The sequence below is a fragment of the Lycium barbarum genome, chromosome 11 (assembly GCF_019175385.1).
Source record: "Lycium barbarum isolate Lr01 chromosome 11, ASM1917538v2, whole genome shotgun sequence".
Taxonomy (NCBI): Eukaryota; Viridiplantae; Streptophyta; class Magnoliopsida; order Solanales; family Solanaceae; genus Lycium; species Lycium barbarum.
The window spans coordinates 113875352-113893329 of NC_083347.1; positions in this window are offsets into that span (position 1 = coordinate 113875352).

The following is a 17978-nucleotide window of genomic DNA, read 5'->3' on the forward strand; positions in this document are numbered from 1 at the left end:
TTTCCTTCATGAGCCATCAGAAGGGCTTCCTATATTTCCTTGGTAATGTCACAAGATGAGACACGATTGTATTCATTTGGTCCAATACCACACATTAAAATCTTCTTTGCCTTAAACCCCTTTTCAATGGCTTTTCTATCAGCTTCGGTATATTCTTTTCTGGGTTTTTCCTCTAGCTTTCAAGACTCAACATCAGTCTTTGTAGGAACAAAAGGACCATCAAGAATGATGTCCCAGAGCTCAAAATCTTCAGCTATCAAATAGTTGTGCATTCTAGTTTTCTACCATCCATAGTACTTTCCATTAAATCTCGGAGGCCTCGTGGTTAACTGTCCTTCCTCAAAGTTTGGTGGAGCAGCCATAATGAGAGATCTTTTCTAGGTGTTACCCTTTTAGAAAGAATCTGTTTTGATACTAATTGATAGAAACTAAGCTTCTACTAGGACAGATAAGGGACCAGGTACTTTATCTGTTCCCTCAAGTTAAGATAGAAAGTAAACAAGATAAAATCTTTGCTCAAGGGATTAAATACCACGACCTACCCTGGTAGGATTTCCAACTTCACTAACTGAGCAATATCTTTTAGATTACAAGCCTTTTTCAATCAAGGAATTAGCCTACTAATCCCTCCCCTTATAATACCTCTATTGCAAGCTCTTACTTGACCAACTCTAGCCAAGCACCAAACTAATTCAACTACCTCAAGCTGAACTTCAACTTACCATAACTAACTATAATTATGTGTCAATAAGAAAAGCTTAATAAACTAAACACCTACGAACACCTTTCTTAAAAGAAGTGTAGGTTTAAAATATTTAGACTAAAAGACAAAGACTAAAATAACCTAGGACTTAAGACATCTTCAGTATTGGGATCAGGTCCTTAGAGTTATTTAGTCTTGATCTTGAAAACTCTGAGAAAGCAGTGGCTACTCTTTTCAACAAATGAGAATAATGTGTATTGAGTTGCTAGGTCAAACAAATGCCAACATGTTGTTTATATAGGGGGCCGACTGAGGAGCATGTGAGAAATATGTGACATGGATAGAGACATTGCCTGGTCCGTTTGTCCTGCCTGGCTCTATAAATCGGAACAGTGCCGCAGCTTTACAGCTGTCACAGTCATACAGTGCCCAGGGGGCTTGATCAACGACCTAGTCCCTGATTGATATGTCAATCATCAAAACTCATAACTCATCAAAGATTACAAAAGATATTCGACATCAAGAAGATGTTTTCATACTATGTTTCAAGGATTCAGGAGGATTACAAAAAAAGAAAAAAAGAAAAAAGAAAGGAGTAAAGCTATACAAATAATCACATCTATGGAACCTTCATTTATATACATGCCTTGAGGAATAAAGTTGTACAAGCTATCCAAAAGGTTATGAAATATCCACCATGTGAAGTTCGAGCATTTGCACATATTCACTTGCTTCGTGCATTCCATAAACTTATATTGTCATAAATCTTCTTTTGTGATTGTATTTGACAAAATATCAGAACATGTTACAGAATCTAAGCTAATATTAAAGAAGAAAATTCAAAACGTTATAATTGGACAAACCATCAAATACTAATTGAGTTCTAATTCAACGCTCTATTCTATGTAGAACTCCCAAAATATTAGAATCGCAGAGCGCACAGATATGTAGCTTATTGCTTTTAGCTTCCAAATCCCTATTTTCCTAAAGATTTGGGGGAAAAACTTGGTAGCATCAATTTTTAGCATAAAGACTACCTTGTTAAAGACAAGAGATAATGCGAAATACATAAAAATGTATTGTGTTCAGAGTTCCCAAAAGTACACTGTGCGACATAAAATTGTATCGAAATAAAATAAAATAAAAAGTCTAAACAAAAGAAATAACATTATCGTTTTACCTTTAGTTTCTATTTTAACTCCTCCTTGCTTTGATACCCTGCGAACTTTGTTGCCAAATCTAAATGACTAAGCAGAGATAAATGTTTAGTAATAACATCCAATTAGACCTGTTAGTTACTATGTTTGTATGACAACCTAATGTATAAGAGCTTCGTGATTGTTTAACGGAAAAAGAATCATAACAAAGTTGAATAGCTGGATGATGGGTCTATATTCTAAAGGTACAATGACCACTTTTTTGGCCTATGGTTCCTCCCTTGTCCTCCCTTAAGAAGAAGTCCTTGCATAATGTGTCAATATCCACCATACATAATTGGGAAGGGGAGTGGAACCAAGACAGCAGACGATACCTTTATATATCTTCTATTATTCAAACTAAAACAAAGAAAGCATGGGAGTTGTTCAAAGTGTTGCAGTAAGAGACTTACGAGAAGATGATCAGCCCAAGTAGTCTAACTAACATTGACATGAATTTACTATGATCTATGTACTTCTTAGTTTCCACAAAAAGCAACAACTCATGGAAGTTTTCTATACCAATCGTCTAAATTTATAAGCTGGTCTTAAAATGATACAAAATTTTATACTGTCCTTTCCTCAAGAACATCTTATACTTGCTTATACTAATTTAAGCTCTTCTATATGAACTTTAATTTCCAAGTAACCAGTTCATGTCATTAATTTTCAGTCAGCGATGCTCATCTTGTGCATGTAACTGCAATATATTTACATAAACAAGGAAGTGCTTGTTATTTTGTTATCATAAAAGACCAAAATGAATAAAAGCTTAAAAGTATATTTGGTTTGTGGATCACTCGAAAAACATTTGATTATATACACTGTATAAAGAATAATTAACTAAATAATTATATTAGTTCTAAAGAATGATTAGGAAAACGCTACAAAACATATGAAGTTTGGTAAAATAGAAAGCACATAGCTACAATAAAGTGCCCATATTTATCTTAAAACACAAACTTATCAATTAGCTGATTAAGATTGGATCTCTTGGCTTTGATCATAACAAATGGAACAACCACGGGAAGGTACAACTTTTACTATATTCTTTTTCCTCTTGCTGGAGTATCTACAAAAGCATCATATTTTACAGCATTTGCATAATGCGGAAATACTATCCAGGTGTAAGCCTTTCCAATCGAATTTCTGAAAGGCGGGAAATCTTAAACGGAAAAGGGCAAAATATACCCTTGTACTATCAGAAAACCTCTTGAAGTGTTCTTTCAGCAATCTCTTCAGATCATACTCTCTGATCTTCTTCCAGACCATTTTCTTTTCTTTTTTTCACCACAATAGAAACCAAATTATTAACAGAGACTCCAAATTTATCTCGCGATGGAGCAAAATTTGCAAGAAAGTTGGGATCTTTACCGTTAAAAAGAACCCAAAAGCTAATTCAAATATCTTTGCTATGTATGAAATATTTACAATGTATAACACAGGCTGAAATCTTGGGACTCAATTGCCTCTATTTATAGTTGTGATATTTCTGTGAAATGGGTTTTCAGATATGGCTGATGTAGTTATAATATGGGATAATTGGGAAATAATACAAAGAAAGATACAAAAAATAGAATCATATATATTAGCCTGAAGTAGTTTGTCTGCTTGAAAGATGAAATCAATTAGGGTGGTCATGGTGGCGGTAACGGTGGTGGAGGGGAAGAAAAATTTAGTGGTGGAAGAAAAAATAGATGGGAGGGGTAAAATGGATTAGGGGAGTTGAGGTGGCATCCACCTCATCAATGTCAGTGCCACTGAGAATTGGATGGCCACCTTGGACAGACCTAGCGGAGGAGGGTTATATTTGTACCAATAGTACAACGGTAGGGGTATATTTGGACCCAAAGTATAACGAAGGTTATATATGACCCTTTTCTGATAGTACAGGGGTATATTTGGCCCTTTTTCAAATCTTAAATCCTCTTGCCTTGACAGTACACCTTATCTGTTTTATTACTACTTCATCCTTGATACTTAACACTTAAAATCCAATAACAGGGAGTTTCTAAGAAGAGAAGTGTGCAAAGTTTCTTAAGCATAATGAAAACTATAGCATGAATAAAGCTCTTCGCGTTCTATTATCATACCTTTTTCACAAGATAGAGATCAATCTGCTGGCAAGTAATAAGGAAAATGGAACCAAATACCTACGAGTCAAAGGTTGTATGAGTTAAAATCAACCGGTACTTTGTCATGTACAAAAATTGTTTAAAGCAAAGAAATCAAACAAAGAAAAGAAATAATATTTAGAGCATGGCAAAAGATTTTTCAGTTTGCCTCAACAATTATACGACTTGTGATTTAACTATCACAAAGCAACTTAGTGGCAACTGGTTCCAGCTGGACCATAGCCTCACAAAGGGTGAAGTCCAATTTGGACGCCCATTTAAGAGGTGCCAATTTGACTCTATCAACGATTTGAGATTTGTTTTTTCAATTACTGAGCAACTAAAGTTCTCATTGCTTAAATATACCATCTGAATTTCTTTCTGCTCCAGCGAGAAGCAGAGAAGATAATTTGGAATAATTGAGTCAGCAATTTAACCTACTCTTCAAAAATAAATGGCTGAGGTGCTAAAATAATCACACAACAATTTACATGCATATGATCGAAATCCATTATATCCTATGAATTTAATGAATACACTTAACTGTTATTCTATCATGTTAACCAATACTATGCCTGGCCATCTGCCTCCTCAGCTTCATATCTCAGAATTTCTATGATATAAACACAATTAGACAGTAAATAAGCTTACAAACAGAGTTAAGTGTTCGATGAATCAAGTAGAAAGGGCATACCTGCGAAGTCCAAAAAGAAACAACCTTCAAAACATGAGTTATAGAAACACACGAATCCACAAAATATAGAAAGATCAACGGGATAGCTCTAGTTAGGCACAATCCAATCAACTCATAGAAAGATGAAAGAAATTATCTCCTCAACTTTATCCAAGATAAGAAAAATTCAAACTTCTCACAATCCGTAACATTAGACAACTGTGGTAGAGTTCAGTTAAAGAAACTGGTATCATATCTTTTCGCATAATGGCTTCTACCAGTCAAAACCAATCATTTAGGACACATGGACTTACATTACCATGAACTCATACAAAAAAAAAAAAAAAAAAAAAAAAAAAACTAACTACCTGAACCTATGTGAATCCTCTTTTTGTTTGATTAATTGTCAAGTAATGCCATAAATCACTACATTGCCTAGAAGGGATATACTAACAGCATTTCCATTGTTAGATATAATTCTAACAACCAAAAGTTCCTCAAGGCATGGCTTTGATAGAACCCATGAGTTCACCGTTATCTAATTCACAACTTGAGAGCTTACTCAAAACAGTTTAGGGGACCTGGTCCCTGAGCTGCTTTCACAGATAATAATGAAAAGTAAATAAGACAAGATATTTACGTGGAAAACTCCTTGCTCAGGAGATTAAAAACCACGACCTACCCTAGTAGGATTTCCAACTTCACTAAACTGAGCAACATCATATTACAACCTATTGCAACCTAGGAATTAAATTCTTAATCCCTAACCCTTACAATACACCCATTATAAGAACCTTTACAATAACTCTATTGCAAAGCTCCAAGTCTTGACTACCTCTAGCCAAACAACTCAACTGATACTTAGCTAACTCTAGCCAAGAGAACAAAGTTACAAAGATTGAAATCTATACTACTATGATACTTCTTGACAAGCAGTGCAGGAATACGAATTAAGAATATGAAACAAGACTTAACTATCCTAAGGACTTCAGATGACTTCAGTGGCAGGAACTGGTCACTCTGATTGTTGAGATCTTGTTCTCGTGGGCACCTTGAGAAAGGTATCCGTCACACTTGAGAGAAATATACCTTTTTAGATTTGCAAGTGTTAGGTCAAATATGCCCAACATGTTGTATAAATATGGGTCCAAATAGAGAGCATGTGAGAAACATGTGACCATGAATAGTGACGTTTCAAGGACTTTCAATTCTATCATACATACAGTTATGCTGCCGCAGTTCTGCCTGAACAGTGCAGCAGCTTTATAGCTATTAGTACGATGCACTACTCTCATGGGACCTGATGGGGGACCTGGTCCTTGGATCGTTTGTCAAACATCAAAACTATCAAATGCTATAACTCATCAATTTTCCCCTTTTTTTTGATGACAAACTTGTAAGTGATATTCCCCCTGAGGACCAAGGTTACTTCTTTAGGCTCAGGTCGGATGGACAATGTAGATTTTTCATGCTAGACCTTCAATCTTCATGTTGAAATATTTCACAACTGTGAACAACTTCCCTCTGAGAACATGTCTTTCAGCAGCATTGTACCATACCAAGACTAGGTACCCTTGCAATATGTTGCTGCATCTTTCATCAGTATTTGGAAAACTAGGTTCCCTTTGTCAACATTCAACCTGTTTAGGACGTCCACCTGAGATCATGATCCTCACAATTGTGTACCAATGGATTTTGCATTTTTAGGATATCACCTTCCATTTGCACTTACCTTTTCACTTTCGTTAAAGCTTATACACGCACACAACAACATTAACAAGCTCAACTCACTTACAACACACATACTTCCCCCTTTTGGCATCATAAAAAAAAAAAAATACAGAAGCACATGCAAGCAGAAGACTAGGACATTGAATCAGAGCCACCTGGGCAACACACCATGATGAGAGCAGGGCATATAGAGTAGAGTAAAGCAATGCACAAAATAGAGTAGTTTCCCATAAAACAATAATTGAGTAAACATACCCAACAGTGAGAATTCATGAAAGCACAAAACACAATAATTTAAAGAGTCAAAACGGCCAATGTCATAACAAAAGATAGATAAAATAGGGTTTGGGAAAAGCAAGACAGGGACAAGACTAGGGTTGGAAAGGATTTATTGAGAGAAGGCTTTGAGGGCTGGTCTTTGATCCTGGATCATTTGAACACGTAGCTCATGATAACGTCCAAATACACTCCTCAAAGAGAAAGTGTACACGGTCGTATGCAATATATTTACCCAACTATGAGTCGGGGTCGATCCCACAGGGAACAATATGCTAGGCAATTAAGAAAGTAAGGAACTTTCACCAACTAAGCTAAAGCCAAATGATAAATGATGTTTTGGGTTTTTGAGAAATTTATGACTAATGCGGAAATATAAACTAACCTAGAAAGCAAGTAAAACGATCAATGACCACAAGCATGGATACAAGGGAAATTACTCTCTAGTAACGATCCAATGTATTTTACAATTTTACAACTAAGAGCGGGTTTATGTTAATAGATAATGATTTCTAAAATCTCATTGAAAGTCTTCCAACCAAATCAATGAATTTCACTCTAAGCTTTCTCAAGCCTTAGAGTGTGATGTTAAACACAATCAATTCAACCTCAAGTTAACTATCCTATCTCTAGCTCAAGTTATTAGATGAGTTTAATGACCCAAAACCTTGCTATCAAACTCTTTTCCTAACTTTCACTTTCTTTCTCAAGCAAAGTAAAAGTACTTAGGCACAAATAATGTTTGCAACCATTAAGAGACATTTAAGCATGAAGAGTTAATAGAGAAACAATAAACCCACTTCATTAGAAATTAAAATCATTCAATACATAAGCAAAATGAGAGATTCATCCAAACCAAATATATAAATATTTGCATAAACAAGATTCAAGTAATGGAATAGAAAGCCACACACTTAGATATACAATACAAAACAAGGAATTGAAGAAAGGATTAAGAAATATCTCATTGAAGTGCTTCCAATCTTCTCCTCCAATGGTGTAGAAAAACCCTAGCCTCCAAGAAAATGGCAAAAGATGATAATGTTTTGCCCTAGCCTCTCTTTTGTAGCTCCCCCCAATTTTTCCAAGTCCAAAAAATGTCAAAATCTGCCCCCATATTTCTGTTTTTGCAATTCTGCCCGTTTTTGCAAATTTGTCCCGTTTTTGCAAAACTGTGCAGTTTTTGTCCAATTTGACCTCTTTTTGACTTTATTTCACTTGGTTTCTTCCAATCACTTCTAAATCACATAAACCTATAAAATGGAAGTAAATAACATTAAATGCACTATTTTATCAATCAAAACATAGCAAAAATCTAAGATTAAAATGTTAATAAGTTGGTAAAATACCAACTCATCAACACCCGCAAACTTAAACTATTGCTTGTCCTCAAGCAAATCAAATCATAATTTCCTTGAAAGGACTCCATTCAAAAGTGCATCAATATCATACCAAGTGAAAATTGATCCACTTTAAGCACAAACACATGACTTTGGTTGGTACCAACAATTAGGCTACAAGCATGTGAAACTTCAACCAAATACCTCCCTCATTTCAAAATACAATTTCAAGAATGCAATAGCTATTTAAAACCATCAAGCAACAACACTCAAGCCTCAATGAGTGACTCGAACCCACTAGCTCACTAGACTTGCTCAGTCGACTCAACTTGATTTTTTTTTTTCAACATTACCAATCTATCGTAATTCATATGCCCTCACAAGAAAGAAAGTCCCAAAATCACTATATTCACAACAACGACACAAGGGACAAATACACAAAGTCACTCACACTCAACAAAGAACTTCTAGTGCTAACAAATATCATATCATAAGATTGCCCTTATTTTCAATCATCACTAACTCAAGAACATTCGGTTGGAGATCACATAGGGACTTTTCAAGCTTGTAATGCAGGCTTATTGAAGGGTAGGATAAGTATTTCGGATACAAGTGACTACGTCCTCCTTGAACACTACACAAAACCTTTCGTCCACTTTCCTCTTCATTTCAAAACAACACTCCTTCCTTTGCATACTAGTTTCCCCAATTATTCCAACTTCCTTTATAAAGTTCCAAAATATAATGTGCTAGCACATGCCACCCCCAACTATAAATGTTGCAGTGTCCTCGCTGCACATAATCAAAACAAAACATAAATATAGAAGGAAGAATTTTTTTTTTACTCACTGGCACGACCTGCGACCCCACCTGCGAATCGCAGGTCTGACCTGCGAGTCGCAGGTGATGTCACCTGCCTTTTTTTTTTTTAGTTTGCAACCTTTTTGTATTTTTAAAATTTTCTTCCTTTCTTTTGACTTTTTCACAACACCAACCTTCAACACTCTCAATCAACACTAACACCCCCAACTTAGGCTTTTGGCCTCAAATTCACAATTTCATGTTCAAGGAGGGAAACGTTCAAAATAGAGACTTTTCATCAAACATGGTAAAGGCTTGTAAAGTGGCAATCAAAGAAAAGGTCATAAGCTCAAATGGGGTTACTAGTGATATTATTTATGCAATGGTAGGTTAGAAAGGCTAAAGAGGCTTTTTCAAACATCACAAAGATACCCCAAGGTCATCTCTCCAACCAATATGATCAAAATTAATATTGAAAGACTAACCGGGCAAGTTCTAGATGATAAAAGTAAACACAATATTTATTCAACAAACACTCACACACGTGGCATATGAACTAGTCAAGATGGATTGATTTCACTTCCCAAGCAAGAACAACTAGTGCAATATCTCATAATCCAAAGTTAACACACTAGTAGGTAAAGAGTCACAAAATGAGCCAAAAAGTTGTCACAAAGATCATTCTTTCCTATGCACCTTGCTTTTTGACTTTCACAACAATTTGGAGAGGTATTCACATTTCAATTTCACATGCAAGAGACTAACTCTATTAGTACCAAACAAGCCAAGAGTTTTCACATTTTTACTCAAAGGAGAACCTACACCTAAACTTACAAGACTAATGAAAGAAGCTAAGAAAGAAAATAAAATAATAAGAGTGACTAATCCACAACATGTCAAAAGAACAAAATTTTCAGAAATTTTGAACAAGTTTCAAAATATAATGTGCTACCGCATGCCACCCCCAACTATAAACATTGCAGTGTCCTCACTGCACATAATCAAAACAAAACATAAAATAGTAAGGAAAAGAAGAGAATTTTTTTTTTGTACTCTCTGGCACGACCTGTGACCCAACCTGCGATTTCGCAGGTATGACCTGCGAGTCGCAGGTGATGCTGAATTTTTTTTTTGTCTCTGTCACACTATGCGACCCGACCTGCGATTTCGCAGGTATGACCTGCGTTTCGCAGGTTATGCCACCCAATTTTTTTTTCCAGCTTTTACTGGTTTGGGGGCTGTCCGGATATCCGACATGCTCAAAACAACTCCAAAAATTCTGAAACTTTGCAGATTAGTCAAAAACCATAAACTAACTTATTCTAAAAAATAAAAATTCAAGAATGATTAAAAAAAAATTAAAACGATGGGTTACATCCCACCAAGCGTTTGATTTAACGTCGCGGCACGACGGTTACCTTTACCACTTTTCCTTCCACTTGGAAGATATGAATTTGCGCCCCAACTTTGAATCAAGATTATGATGACGCTCATGGGGCGGTGGTAGAAAAGCAAAGAGGCCAACTCTCGGGTGTCGCATTTTGCACTTCTTGGCCTTTAAGTGAGGCATGCGATTTTGTCTTCTTGGCATAGCAAACTTCAAAATGAAAACGTTTTCTTCTTCATCTCCAAAATTCTCCATAGGCTCGGTTAGTTCAACTTCCATATCATCAACCAAGCACAATGTTGAAAAATGGCTAGAATGAGGTCCAACGCGCTCAAATTCTAAATTTGCATGAATTTTGACATCCTCACCCAAAAATGAACTAGAGTCTTCAAAAACCATTTCATGAACTTTTTTATGCAACTCTAGTATCATTTCTTCAATATTGGCATCTTGCATTATTTTTGGATTGGTCGGTTGGCAATTCATCATTAGCTCTTGAAAATCAATGTTGACCACTTTTTCATTGGAAACTAACTGAAAACTACTATCCATGACTATTTGATGTTGAGTATTGCATACCTCAACTTTTGCATTCAATTCGGTATTCAAGTCACGGATAGCAATTTCAAGTTCCTTCAACTCTTGACTTTGCTCAACATGGATTTTTAAAAAAATTTCCATCATCCTTGAAATGCCTTCACGATGATCTCCATAGGCTCCAAGTTGTTGAGCTTGAGTCATAAGCCAATCTTGGCTCACAACTTCCACTTTGTCAAGACTTTCTTCAAGTTGATGGTCATTCAAAGCTTGTAAAAATCCACCCTTGGAGAAATTCATGTTTTGGCCACTTTCTTGTCTACTTTCAACATCCTCAAGTTGTTGAGCATTATGAATCTGAGCCAATAGTTTCATTTGATCCTCCAAGGTGTGAATAACTTTGTCATTGCAATTAATTGCTTGCCTCAAGTCATCAAGTGGTTGCCTCAAGTCCTTAACCGCTAAGTCCTGTTTTTCAACTTTTTCAAGGATGGTCTCTAACATGAGCATTATCCTCTCATTTTGAGCATTTGAGGCTTCTTCCATTTCCATATCCCTACTATCATCAAAATCAAAACTAGAATAGTCATAGTGGGGGTTCGGGGAAGGGAAGGACAAATAATCACAATTATCCCAATGACCATTTTGACCACCACACCTATCACATATACTCCACTCATAGGTTTGGGATTGTGCGCACAATCCGCCCCCGGGAGAATTCAAATAATTTTGCCATGAGTGTGGTCCTCCACAATAAAGACAAGGGTCATCAAAGTATGCATAACTATCATCCGACCAATTTTCATTATATGATGCCATTTTTTTTTAAAAACAAAAACTAGACAGTTTTGCAAAAACTGGACAGTTCTGCAAAAACTGGACAGTTCTGTAGAAGCAAAAACTAGACAGTTCTGCAAAAACTGGACAGTTCTGCAGAAACTGTACAGTTTAGCACAAACTGTTTTTTTTTATTTTTTATAAAGATAAAATAAAGTAAAGAAAGTTTGGACCAAAGCAAGTTAGCTTAAATCCCAAACTAACCCAAATACGCCAAATTGTTCCCCGGCAACAACGCCATTTTTGATAACGTCCAAATACACTCCTCAAAGAGAAAGTGTACACGGACGTATGCAATATATTTACCCAACTATGAGTCGAGGTCGATCCCACAGGGAACAATATGCTAGGCAATTAAGAAAGTAAGGAACTTTCACCAACTAAGCTAAAGCCAAATGATAAATGATGTTTTGGGTTTTTGAGAAATTTATGACTAATGCGGAAATATAAACTAACCTAGAAAGCAAGTAAAACGATCAATGGCCACAAGCATGGATACAAGGGAAATTACTCTCTAGTAACGATCCAATGTATTTTACAATTTTACAACTAAGAGCGGGTTTATGTTAATAGATAATGATTTCTAAAATCTCATTGAAAGTCTTCCAACCAAATCAATGAATTTCACTCTAAGCTTTCTCAAGCCTTAGAGTGTGATGTTAAACACAATCAATTCAACCTCAAGTTAACTATCCTATCTCTAGCTCAAGTTATTAGATGGGTTTAATGACCCAAAACCTTGCTATCAAACTATTTTCCTAACTTTCACTTTCTTTCTCAAGCAAAGTAAAAGTACTTAGGCACAAATAATGTTTGCAACCATTAAGAGACATTTAAGCATGAAGAGTTAATAGAGAAACAATAAACCTACTTCATTAGAAATTAAAATCATTCAATACATAAGCAAAATGAGAGATTCATCCAAACCAAATATATGAATATTTGCATAAACAAGATTCAAGAAATGGAATAGAAAGCTACACACTTAGATATATAATACAAAACAAGGAATTGAAGAAAGGATTAAGAAATATCTCATTGAAGTGCTTCCAATCTTCTCCTCCAATGGTGTAGAAAAACCCTAGCCTCCAAGAAAATGGCAAAAGATGATAATGTTTTGCCCTAGCCTCTCTTTTGTAGCTCCCCCCAATTTTTCCAAGTCCAAAAAATGTCAAAATCTGCCCCCATATTTCTGTTTTTGCAATTCTGCCCGTTTTTGCAAATCTGTCCCGTTTTTGCAAAACTGTCCACTTTTGACAGTTTTGCAAAACTGTGCAGTTTTTGTCCAATTTGGCCTCTTTTTGACTTTATTTCACTTGGTTTCTTCCAATCACTTCTAAATCACATAAACCTATAAAATGGAAGTAAATAACATTAAATTCACTATTTTATCAATCAAAACATAGCAAAAATCTAAGATTAAAGTGTTAATAAGTTGGTAAAATACCAACTCATCAGCTCATCCAGTTTGTTCCTCAGTTTTTCATTCTCAGATGTTAACTTTGCATTAGTAGCTGTCAGTTCTGTGATGGGACTAGGTTCCTGAGCCTTAGCAGCCAGTTGTGTCTTCAAAATAACTACCTTAGCTTGAAGCCTCTCAATTTCTGCAAGAGCATGCTCATGTGCCTCAATGAGAGTAGAGATGATTGAGTTGCAGCCAATACCTCCTTTCTTTTTCCATGTATTCACAGTCTTCCAAGGTTCCCATCGTGAACATCTACTTTCTAGTCCCCATAGTAGCTTTTCTATCTTAACCTTGAAGTGATCAAAAACTCTAATCAGAAAGAAGCCATATGGAAGACCATGCTTTTCTTTTTTGGCACTAACCACCTTGATCATGTGTTCAATTATTATGGGTGGTAAACTGATACATTGATAATTTGCTAAAGCTCCAAGGAGAACCAGATCCCTGACAGAGTCAATGCAACATCTTTTCGCCCTTGGAAGTAGTGTTTTGTTAACCAACCCAAACAACAGTTGGTACTCAGGCTGAAGCTGCTTCTTATAGAGCCTCTTCCCAGTCATAGACACCCCCCGTTTGACTATCACCTCTTTGAAAGCTAATGAAGCTTCCCCATTTATCGTTTTTAAACCATCAGTCGGAATACTAAAAATGTCACCCAATTTTGCTTCATCAATTTCAAACTCTACCCCATTCACAGTCATGACCAATGTTGAGTGGCCGGTATACATCAAAGAGGCATAAAGTTCACTAACTTCATCCTTAAAAACACTTGGAGCAGGGGAAACAAACAGATGCTCCCATTTCTGAAATTCAACTATCTCTAGCAACTCTTTCATCCCTTTTTTTTTCCAGCAATATCATCATCAAAAACTCTTCTAACTATAACTTTCTGCAATTTTAGATTTTCCTGCCTTTGTTGTTCCAAATCCTTAACCCTTTTTCTATTATTGGAGGGACTAGGTTTCTCTCCAGCATATCTCTTTTGTTTCCTAGAAGGTCCAGTCTTATTTTTCTCCTTTTCAACATCAACTTCTACCTTATTTTCCACAATTTCCTTCCCTTTGTCTTTCTTTTGATTTTTGGAGTTTTTCCCCCCTTAATTGAGATATTTCCACTTTTTCATCAGGCACATTCATTGTCTCTTCCTCATCAATCACACTACGCTTAACTAGCCTTCTTCTCCTCCTTCCAACATTCTTGTTTCTCCCAGTCTTTTGAGTCGCCTCACGTTTAGCCTTGCTCTATTGCCTAGTGATAGGTGGCTTAGTAGTGATGTGCTTTCTTGAAGTTTTACATTGTTACTTTACGCGATTCGAGGATCTTTTGAATATGGTTTTCAAATCAACAGCATCATCTGAATCAGCAATATCTTCCTGAGATGGATTAGATGGACCAAGTGCCTTCTCAAAAAAATAATTGCCTAACGGTACGACTACAGTAGACGGGATATTCACAGTGTTTTCTATATCTGAAATTTCTGTTAATGGACCAGGTCCCTTATTAATGACCCTTGTTTTTTTATCGTGAACATTTTCGTTTGAATCCTTGGACTACCCTCTACATTATCACCAAAACCAGTAGCAAAATTTTTCCTTTCATTTTCTACATCTAGCCTTTTTTCAGATAAATTTTCAATAATATCAGAATCTCCCATACTTTTATCACTTACCGGAGGAATGAAGTTACCTGATTTTAGAGGTCCTTCCTCAGAATCTCCATTATCAATGAACTTTTCTTGTTTCTTATCACCATCAACCCTGGTAGTCTCATGCATGACCATAGAACTTGATTTCTCAGCATCCCCTTTTTAATCCTTGATAAACATATTCTCGATGGACTCAGCTTGGCTTGAAACTTCGACTCCATCATCTTTCCCCTCAAGCTCCTCAGTATTTAGGAGTAAATTTGAGATAGTGAGAGTTTGACCACTTTCTTCTGAGTTAGTCTTTTCATTTGGAGAAGGGGTTATGGAGGATGAAATGAATTTCTTTGGGTTTTGACTCTTGCGACTTCTAGAGGGACCAGAAACCATAGACTTTGGTGGTGAGATGGATGAACTTTGGTTAGTAGAGATTGGTGCTTCTGAGGGTGATTCTAGCGGTTTTAGGTCTGATGGAATCGCGCTTTCAAAAAATGGGAGAGAATGGTTCATTTCAGGTATGATAGACAGGATGGAATCATCTTGAGACATGGTCTATTTTGGAACAAAACTACACGGGAATGAGAATTCTACACAGAGAGATAGAACATGAAACGAGCGAGAGAGAAGAAGACAGGAATTTTGATTTAAATGAGAATGTAGGGAACTGGTTCTAATAAGTTGACAAAAAGAACTTTTCCTACACGCCTGGATTACTCAGAGAATATGAATCATTTTGGGTTCCAATTTTTAAAAATTTGGTTGGAGAAATTCAATGACATCGTGCCTTTATGACAATTTAAAAAATATATGAGTTCTAAAAAGACTGCTCACCTGATTAATAGAAACCAGGTTCCTTGACGTTCTTTTAAGAAGTAGGTAAAGACTCTGAAAAATGCAATGTCCCCAACACTTATGCTATCCTGAAGATGCCATGTATGTATCCCTGTAACAGTACAGAGGTGAGTTAGATCCAAAAAAAAAACTTTTAGCACTGTACCTTTTCTTTAATCATAACCAATCATTTAGGGAATATTGAGGAGGAGCAGCTAGATGAGCTTGATCAAGCACAATTTCAAGTGATTTCTTTCCAAAATGCTCCCTGCTCAGTGCCTTAGTGAAGATATTTGCTACTTGGTCCTCTTTCTTGCAGAACTTCAAACAGATCAACCCACTTTCAATATTATCCCTCAGGATATGGTGCCTTACATCAATGTGCTTGATCCTTTTATGTTGCACTAAATTTTTGCCATGTTAAGTGCAATAGTATTGACACATAACAAGAGCACATACCCAGTAAGTACACCAAAAACCTCAAGCTGTTGTTTCATCCATAGAAATGGAGAGCCGTGAGAGGTGGCAACCACATAATCAGTTTCAGCAATAGAAAGAGCCACTGGATTATTTCTTTGTACCAAAACAAATCAACCATGATCCCAAAAGGTGTGACACTAAATATGTGCTCTTCCTATCTACCAAGTATCTTGTTCCTCTCAAATTGATGAAGCTCTTCTTTTATATCAGTAATCCAATTAGCATCATTCATAAGAGGATGAGATCTTTTGTGCTTCCAGTTTGATACTTGAACTTTAGTATTTGAGGGACCAGGTGCCTCTACATTTGATCCATCATTTGCATCTACAGACCCATGATCTCTACTTCTTACTTAGCCCTATGAGTACTTGACGTATCGTCAGCTACTCTCTCTTCAGCTTCACCACTTTTAGCATCAAACTTTCTCAACGCCTCCTTGCCATTTTTGAGAATAAAACATTTGCATCCAATTGCCTTTATGTAAGTCAACTTGGGTTTCTTTTCATCTAGCAACACATAGGGGATCTTCTCAAGCAAGGACCCAATCATGAACCTGCTCCCCTCTCATGAAAGCATCACATGCCTTGTGATCTTTGAATTTTATATTTGACAGCCCACAGACTAGGTCCTTCGCAAAAAGCTTGTTCAACAAGGAGAAGCTTGCAATCCTAGTCACTTTTTGCTCACAGTTTTTTTTTTTTTTTTTTGAAATTGGTGACAATGCAAGAACATGACAAGAATTTTACGTAGTTTCCTCTATCACAGATTTGGGACAGACTTAGAGTATACTTCAAGCCATTCACATAAGACAACTTTTCAATTGCATGGGAGAGTGTCTCGCCAATTGCCAATACCAAGAATATATCTTTTCTTGTCATTTTCAGAAGAAACACTCCCATCTTAGAAGGCCTTAGTGAGAGAAAATCATTCATTCTTCCATTCATTAGATTTAGGAACCCAAACTTTTTTGGTGTCCCCTAAAATGATAGAACGAGTGAATTAAGTTTCTTTTAGTCCGTGCAAGTAGAACAATTTTTCTCTTTTGAGGAACAGGTCCCTCTGTTCTAAATTCCTTTTCAAGACATTTCTTATTTATCTGAACAACTTGAATTTGGGCTTTGGTTCCATCTTTAAGAAGGCATGTTTGGCCGCAGTAAGTGCATCGCCAATATTCAGAGGTGGTAACATGCTTCCAATGTGAGTTGTAGGGGATTTTTGCCTTATGCAAGTTAATCACCTGCGTGCCACCATCTCTCTTGTACATAGAAGCAATTTCATCAGTAGACCAGGTGCAACAAAGTGACTTATCAGGATCGGCTTTAACCTTCATTATATCCTCCTGTAGTTGTTTACTCTCATCTAACTCAAAAATCACTTTGATTTTCTTAAGCTCATTTTTATGCTCAAGTTGAGTTTCACGAATCTCATTTTCTTTCTTCGGAGTATTCACCCATTTTTTCATTTGAGTCTTTAACAGAGATGTCTCTTTTCTTACTTTAACAACTTGTTCCTTCAGATCTACAATGGAGACTACCAAGTCATCCTTTTCATGTTCTAATCCACAAATTTCTTCATTTAAATCATTTTTTTTCATGAGGATGTGAAAGGCATCCACTAGCATATTTTCCAATGACGTCAGTTTTTTCTGAGAGCAATTTTTCAAGTTTTTCTGAACTTCGAGAAAATTTACCTCAACATTCTCATCATCATTGTTAGCAACAGATCTGGCTATGAGTGTAAAGGTTGACTCATATTCTGAAGGTTCATTGACAACAACAATCATAGATATGTCTCCTTAGTCATTTACATCTTTAGATTTACTGGAGAAGTCTCCCCAGCCAGCCACAGCTTGCTGAATCAAGTTGTCACATCATTACTTCTGATGGATTTCTTATTAGGGACCTGGTACCTCACAAACACCTTTTCAATATTGTTTTGTGATAGTCAAGCTTATGAAAAGGACAC